The sequence below is a fragment of the Pteronotus mesoamericanus genome, unplaced genomic scaffold (genome assembly GCF_021234165.1).
Source record: "Pteronotus mesoamericanus isolate MK-2021 breed Mesoamerican mustached bat unplaced genomic scaffold, CSHL_Meso_final scaffold_651, whole genome shotgun sequence".
Classification (NCBI taxonomy): domain Eukaryota; kingdom Metazoa; phylum Chordata; class Mammalia; order Chiroptera; family Mormoopidae; genus Pteronotus; species Pteronotus mesoamericanus.
In genome coordinates, this window is record NW_026555325.1 from 3,100,264 (window position 1) to 3,109,033 (window position 8,770).

The 8,770-nt window shown below is 35.6% G+C and overlaps 1 pseudogene; it reads right to left on the bottom strand.

Annotated features, from left to right (window-relative positions):
* Positions 1–303: 303 nt before the first annotated feature.
* Positions 304–400, bottom strand: LOC129061999 (uncharacterized; annotated as a pseudogene).
* Positions 401–8,770: the final 8,370 nt, after the last annotated feature.

Sequence of the window (8,770 nt, forward strand, 5' to 3'; positions counted from 1 at the left end):
TTTATAGAAATTGGGCAGGAATGGTTAACACTTTCTAAAGGGTACTCTGACCCATTGTTTGGAGAATAACTGCGGAGCGTCAACAGAAGCTTCCTACACCCTCAACCCAAGGCTGTTTGGTGTTGGCATTCATTTTGCTCATAGCATTCAGCTGGTTTATTAGATTAGGTGCTTACTGTATGAGCCAGGTGTTTCGAGATGGGTCAGTAGTGAGGATAAGTTAGGTGGTGTGTAAGAAGGGGAATGAGAGATAAGAAATCTAGAGCTGAGACCAAAATTATTTATTCATTCATTTATTTATTTATAAATAAGGAGTGCTTCACAAATTTGCATGTCATCCTTATGCCCTGCTAATCTCCTTTGTATCATTTCAATTTTAATATATATGCTGCTGAAGCAAGCTGGAGATCAAAAATTTTTAAAACTCTGTATTAGCCTAAAGAATTTTGACTTTTTTTTTGATCAACAGTGAGGAAGTCAGCAAAGGATATATATTTTGTTCACTTTGCTTTTAACAAATTTTTAATTGAAGTGTAATTAACATGAAGGACTGGTTTCATGAGAATGCCCCTCACTCAGAAGGGCCCATATTTAGTTTATTGCCCTGCTGTTGAATTTTTTAATAACTTTGTCTTTGAATTTCTGTTTTTTAAGTGAAGTTCAGTGGAACAATGGAGAACCTGTATCAACAGAGGTGATTTACAAAACAGATGTGTCTACTGTTTTTTGCCGCCCTGTTTGCATATAGTGTTTGTGTTGCCCCAAGAGCACTGAATTTCACTTGACCCGCCATGCATATCAGTTCAGCGAGGTACAAAATGAATACAAATAAAACATAGTATGGAAGCCAATGGTTTTCCAAGAGTGTTGGTAAAATACATATCAAAAAATAATAAAATTTATTTATTATTCTACTATGAATGGACACTGAGGTAGCTTTCCAGTTTGGGATTATCACAAATAGTGCTAGTATCAGTGTTCTTGTACATATCTTTTTTTAAAGATTTTATTCATTTATTTTTAAAGAGAAAGAAAGGGAATATGAACAATTGTAAACCTACTTTTAGGTAACATCTAAAAGTTCCTACTTTTAGAGAAACATTAATGTGTAGTTGCCTCTCGCATGCCCCCAATAGCGACCTGGCCTACAACCCAGGCATGTGTCCTGACTGGGAATCAAACTGGTGACCTTTTTGGTTCACATGCTGGTATTCAATCCACTGAGCCACACCAGCCAGGGCTCTTGTATATCTTTTAATGCACATGTGTATCCATATCTCTTTGGTGTTTATATAGAGGTGGAATTGCTGGGTCAAAGGGTATGTACATACTCAGATTTAGTTGATAACCGCCAGTTTTTCAAAGCAATTATATAAATTCTGTTTTTCTGCAAGGATTATAAAAGTTCTGTTTCTTGTCCCTCCCAGAACTGGTATTGTTTGAGTTTTTAAATGTTAGTCATCCTGGTGAATGTGTAGGGTATTTCTTTGAAATTTGAGTTTGCAGTTCCTTAGTCTTTAATAAGATTTAGTGTCTCTTCATTGTGTATTACCTTTGTTCCTCCAAGGTTATTTAACTTTTTTCTTCTTATTTTATAGGAATTTGTTATATATTTTATACTACTCCTTTGTCAGGTAAATGTATTGTAAACATTTTCTACTCTGTGGTAAGCATTTATGTTTTTTTTAATTTTAATGCAATCTGATTTATTAGTTCTTTCTATTTTAATATTTTTTGTGTGTTCCTTTTCTAGTTTTATTCTCCACATTTTGCCTCATGCTCCATGTAAAATTAGCTTTTTACATATAAGGGATCAACATTTCATTTTTCTTATATGAATGTCCAACTGACCTAACACCATTTATTGAAAAGACCATCTTTCCACACTGCACTGTAGCATTACTTTTCACATTAATTAGAGGACCATATATAGGGTGGGGCAAAAGTCAGTTTACAATTGTTCATATGGAAAATAATACAATAATTAATAAATAATAATACAACAATATACTCTGTGTTTCATGCACTCACAACTGTAAACCTACTTTATCCCCACTCTGTATGTGTGAATTCATTTCTGGAATCTCTGTTATGTCCATGTTAATTTTGTGTTTTCGTGGATACCTTGACATGGTGTGAAGGATAGATTGGTAAGGACCAGAGAAAGGAAGTGAGAAGACCAATTTAGATGAATAATGCTAAGTGTCTACTACTTGATATTAGAAAAAAAATGAAAAGACAGATCTAAGGATGTAACAAAAGTAGTCAGAAATACTCAAGCCTAACTGATGTAGGAAGGAAAGGCAAGGGAAGTCGAAGGTAACTGAAAGTGTGAAGCCTAAATAATTGACAGATTCTTGAAAACATTCATTGAAATAGGAAAGAGATCATCAAGAACTCGTCTGAAGAAAAAGAAGGGGAAGATGAGTTTAAAAGATAATAATTAAACCTAAAAAGACTTAAAAAACAGTAGCTGCAAGTGTCCAGCAGCCAGCTGGAACAATGCACTGGAGGTTAAAAAGATCAGAGCTAGGACTGGGATTCTGGGCGTATTGACATGTCCTAGATTAAATAGATGTGCTTTCAAAGGAAGAATGCATAGAGAGGATAGAGGAAGAAAGGAAAGTAGAACAATGAGACAGAAAAAGAGACCGAAATTAGAAAGAAACAGAGGAAGGAGAGAAAGAGGAAGAAGAAAAAGAGCAAGGAGGGAAAGGGAAAAGGATTTAAATTTCAGTATAGAGAGGGCTGGTCATATCTTTATTGAAATGTCAAATCCATATCTTTATTGTAATGTTGAATCCGTGCATTGCTGAAACACTTCACTAGAAATTATCTTGATGGAGCATTCCTGTGGCAGAGCCTTTGAGAATATACCACCCTTCCTGATGTGCTATTCTGTGCCTACTGCTGTCTCCTTCCCAGCAGAAGACCTGTGGGGTGGTAGGAGAATATTTTGGGGCCCCAGGATTTCTTGTCAATGCATGTACATTTGAAGTGACAGTGGGTGGGTGGGTACTGAGTCCTTACATTATTACAGTGCTCTTCTCAAGAGAAATTAATGCGTAAACTGATCGACTTGGGAATCAAGGAAAAGTGTATTGCAGTGCACATTGTAGTAAAATCATAAAGATAATGCTCTGCTTCTTAAATGCATTCAAGAATTTTTATTATATTGCATCTTCTGTTATATTTAGTAAAATTTTGGAATGTTGATAATTAACAAATAAAGAATGTTAAATATTCCTGATGGCCTGTAGACAAGATTAATTTACATCTTGGAAGCCAGATGAGGTGTTAACTATATTCAAGTTGTATTTCAGTGGTTTAAAAGGTAATTGTTTCACATTCCCAGAGCATAAAAGAGATTTCCAAAAATAGAGTAGACTCTCAAAGAAAAAAATAAAACACTTGAACTGTTTTCTTAAAATTCCCTTCCATTCTGTGATTTGATTAACGCTAGTCAAAATACTTCAAACCTAATAGATAATAGTGAAAGGCAACATTCTGCAGAAAGTTCTACCATCATTGATTAGTTTTGTACCAAGTATATTTTTTGCTTAAACAAAATTTAGAGAAGTTAGAAAATGAAAAATATATATATATTTTTTCACCTAAATAGACCCTCAATATAAATTTGAAAATCTGAACCATATTCAGCAGTTATGTCCATTCCTCTTTTATCTGCCTGACCCTTTGGAGAAACAACGCAAAAGCAAAAAGAAGAATCTTTTTGAGTAGTTTATACTAAAAAGGCATTCCTTACTTGTTTAACTTGAGCAATGAAGGACAGATTTAGGCTGACAAAGAAGTCCCAGAGCAGCATTGTTCTCCTCACCCCACTTTGTCAAAAATATTAATAAGTGAACATACCATGTTAACTTGCAATAACACACATGCACATACCCACTTGTCCAGAGGCACTGTATCATGACTGGTAACTTGATTACCAGAGCAATCAATGGTTTTGTGACAGTTATATGGTACTCAGCCAAAACATACCTAGATAGTTTTCAGAACCAAAAAAACAAATTGGAGTGCAGCAATCAAAATTATAATACAAAAACAAAATAAAATAATTTGGTCAATGGAAGAGGCCCAGAATTTTGAACTAAAACTTTCATAATGCCTCTCATTGTAAGATTTTTACTCCTGAAACCTCAAATGTCATGTGTTAGCATCTTTGTACTCTTGAAATAATAAAAGTGGTAAAGGTCAAATATACACAGTCTTTGTTTGTCTTTCACAAATAGTAACTCTGAAATGTTTGCATGTGAGGGAATAGTGGTATATGATATGTACTTAATCTATTTTTCTGTATTTAGTTATCTTGATTAATAAAAGTCAAATACATTCAAGTAGATATTTCAGATTTCAGAAGTTAAATTGTTAAAAATAAATAAGAATTAGAGAGACTTTGAGAAACTACCTCAAAATGTTGATTTTCCAACCAGGAAATAGATTCTGAAAAAATAAATCACAACATAATCAGCATCACTCCATGACTTTATAAAGTCTTCCTTTTATGTTCTGAGGAATGTAACAGCTTGAGTTAAATGAAAATTAAAATTTAGAGATTGAATTCACTGAGTGTTTTAACATTGTGTAAATTCACTGAGCTGAGGCCAACATTTATTTACTTGAAAACTTTTCAATGAAGTTCTTAAAATGTACTGCAACTCTAATAGCTGCTAAAATCACAAATTCTAAAGCTGTGCATATCTTTTTGTGACATGACACACTGAAATTAATGCTACACTTTTTGAATAAAATGACAAAGTGGTACAAAGAAATATCGCCAATTTTCTTGGCTAAGAAAACACAGCTGATGCTGTGTCTAACATCTTTCTGGGTAGCAATTTCTAAAGTCACCTCAGGGGCTGCTGTGAAAAGTCTTGTGCCTTACTCATCCCTCTGACTTGCAAAACACCAACCAGGATTCGCAACATGACTTATTAACTTTCCCCAGCTCATCCTAGAATCACAAAACCACACTGTATTTTCAAATGGAATGTACTCCACCCCAATTTTTTCTAATCCTGTTAGTCTATTAGAGAGCAAATATAAAAAAGAAAGACTTTTGTAATTTGGTGATGATAATAATAATGGCCAATATGTATTATGCTTCCAGGTGTCCAGCACAGCCACCCCCCCTTTACCTATGTTTTCACATCATCCTCACACAGCATATGAGGTAGATTCTATACTTGACCATCTGAAAGAGGCCAAGAGTACACTATGATTTTTAAAAATATATACAAATGTAAAAAATAAATAATGCTGCTAAATAAACTATGATATAATGTTTTCTTGTCACTTCCAATTTTTATTTTATACTTGCTGAAGACACTCTTGTACCATACCAGCCTCTCAATTTGCTTTGTAATTTTATCTCAATACAGTTGGCCCTCTGTATTGGCAAATTTCAAAAACAGTTTTCCATCTGTGGTTGGAGGTCCAAGGATACCAAGGACTGTATGCATTGTTCTATACCAGTTTATATAAGGGACTTGGCCATTCTCAGATTTTGGTATCCACAGAGATTTCTACAACCCATCCCCTGCAAATATAAGGGACAACTTTATACAAAGGGATTTGGAATTTCTTCTGTTTTTAGTTGCATGATTTGGTGTGTGATAAGCAATTCTCTCGCTGACCTCAGTAACAAAATAAACAGTTTCAGCTACCAGTGGCTATCTCCCTTTCTTCGATATCTTAAAGCACTGTTTCTTTGAAAAAAAAAAAATCTTCGTGTGATGATTTCTTACTAATGATCAATATTTGCTTCATAAGTATCAAATATGTTTGTTTCTGTGTATACAGCAACTTTTTGTCTTAAAGTCAAAGGAACTGTTTAATCTTACTGAAGATAATTTAAATGGCTAATTAACTCAGCACATCAATGCTCATAATTCAAGAAAAGTGATGGCAATAAGAACGGCAATGACCAGGAGTGTGTGTGTTTGTGTGTGCATGCGGCTGGGCGCGAGCCTGCACCAGCACCCGCGCTCAGGCAACACCAGCTATTTCTCAGCTTCCATGCAGCCAATGGTGGTTATAAAATAGCATTCATTATATGATTAATCTCAATTTATAAGATGTGAAAATACAAAATATTACTTCTTCTAATCTATAAAATATAGCATGTTCAGAACACTATATAATTGTTAAGAGGCCAAGCCAGAATTGTTACCCAGGAAATCTGATTCTGGACCACATTCTCTTAATTGCTACATTACACTAGTCTTAGGGAAATGAAGAAAATAAATCCATGCCCTTATCTTAACTTTGCCATAATGAACTAAAGTTGGAACTCAATATAACTTTCACCTTAGGTCTGTGAATTTAATTTCAAACCTTTGCTGCTGCTTCGTCTGTTTTTATTAAATAGTGACACCAGTCTTAGGACTCTGCCTAAAGAGGTGACGGTTTCTGACTGGAGAGTCTATGATCTAAATTAGACAGGACAAAACCAGGAAAATGAGATGACAAAAGATCATGAGAAGCTGGTGTTGGTTTCAATTCACACTTCCCATCATCTTTCGTCCCAATTATTTTCAAGATGAGTCAAGCTGTGAACACATTCCCTTTATTGCAAGTGAAGAGTCTGCGTATTCTCATATTCACACAGCCAGTAAGGCAGTTCTAGCACTCATATTAGCCCTATATTTGGAATACATCTATACTAAAAAAAAAAACAAAAAAAGTATAATCTCGTTGCTACATTTAATAATTGGATGAATACAATGATCTTATCTGATCACACTAAAGTCTCCTGCAAGAGGACAACTTGAGCAAGCACCAGATTTCAAAGGTATCTCTTGAATTTAGTGAAAACTTGCCAAGGTGAAATAGTTAAGAGCCCATACCACGGAGCCGAGCCACCTTGCCCCATAACTTGCTCTGCCGAACCACCGCTGCAAGCTTGGTCAAGTTACTTCACCTCTCTGTGCCACAGTTTTTTTATTTTGTTATGTTTTGTTTTTTTATCTTTTAGGTGGGGATTATCATAACAATGAAAATTCTGAGTGGAAAGAAAATCAAAGTCTACAATCCCATCAATAAGGTTGGATATAGACTAGAAAGAATAGTCTTTAAAACAGACAGAAACTTAGAAACAATGAGTAAAGAAATTTGGGGAGGAATGAGGAGGCACTCTTTATTGTTATATTAAATTTGAACTGACTACCAGTTCACCTTTGGTTTTTATATATGTTATTATACATCTGTACGTATTAATCTTTCTAGTGGCACTCACATACTTATCAATTCCCAGTCCAAGTCTTTTGCTCACTGAATAATATTCTTGTTTAAATTCCCAGAAACATATTCACATATCATTTCCATAGTCCCAGTACAATTTGTTTATACGCCTTGGCAAGAACATCTGATAAACACAGGCTCTCTTCCCAGAAGCCACACTGACTTCCTGTTTTTTGTGAGCACATTCAGGAGACTTGCTAAGCAAATGAATGCCCATTGAATTTCTACTTTCACCTATTTCCCTTTTAGTATCAGAGATGGTTTTAGTATCAGAGAGTTCTTTCCAGTATTGTTAAAAAGCTTATCCCCATGAAGATATTATATGGAAAAGTAATTTCTCATTCATAGCAGAATTAGAGTGCTCCAAAAGGGTAATGGTGAAGAAAAACAGTACAGCCGTCATGAAATATCTTAATTCAGCAAGAAGCCCATTTCCCAGTAGGAAAACCTAAGCTTAATATATATCACATAGACTAACTACTACTACTGCAAAACACACTCTTCACATTAATGCAGGGGAGAAGGGTGGTGAATAATGTCAAACATCAGAAGAAAATACATAATGCATTTGTTTATGGTAGACTATGGTAACCCTAGTTTGTCTTTCACATTTCCCTTCTTTAGACTTTCAATCCCAAACTTTCCCCCCACGCACACTATAGCAAGGGTGAGCTCTTGTCCCAGGCTGCTGCAATCAGAGGACCCCATCCCCCAGGACACGGTGGGCCAGGAATAGGCACACACGTGGCCCAGTTCAGGTCAGTTTCTTCTTGGGTACCTTATACTTAAACTAGAAAGAAGGATTCTCTTTCCTTTCTGTGACAGTGTTAGAAGGATAAAAGCTAGAGCTGCTTATGGCCATATTTCCCAGCCGTTAGGAGGAAACCCACTTGTATAGAAGAGATAAGGTGCCAAAAGAAGCAAAAGAAGCAAAATAAGAGACAAGAGCATGTCACATTTCCAAAGAGCACCGCTCACCCCTCACCACAACTTGAGCCTTACAGGGTGCCATTCCCCTGGAATACTGTGTGAACAGTTACCTCTGGGGATGTGCCACAAAGCTGTCTCAGTGAAGAGAAAAAAATGTGTGCAAGTCATTTTCAATGGTATTTCCATTCTCTAAGAGGTTCCTAAGGCGTGTCCTTCAGTCCTATGAATATCCTCTCCAGTTTCATCTGCCTGTTAACTTCACTCTTCTTTTCAGCTAATTTGAGTTGAGTTTTCATCATTTGCCACTGAAAAGAGTTCTAAATAATAGAAACTTTCTGTAACTGTGCAAAATGCTTATATATAGATAATTTCATTTTACACAGAGAATGTGCCTATTGTATGGATGAAGGAACAAAGAGTTTAAGCATTTGTCTGCCCCTATACTGGAGCAGATTTTTAAAAAATGGAAAGAAAAAGGAGAGAATGAGAATTATATCTAGGTCTCTTTCACGTGAGTTGAGCAAGTTTTCCTCCGGGGGTGGTGTCCAACCTTCTGGCATCTCTAGGCCACACTGGA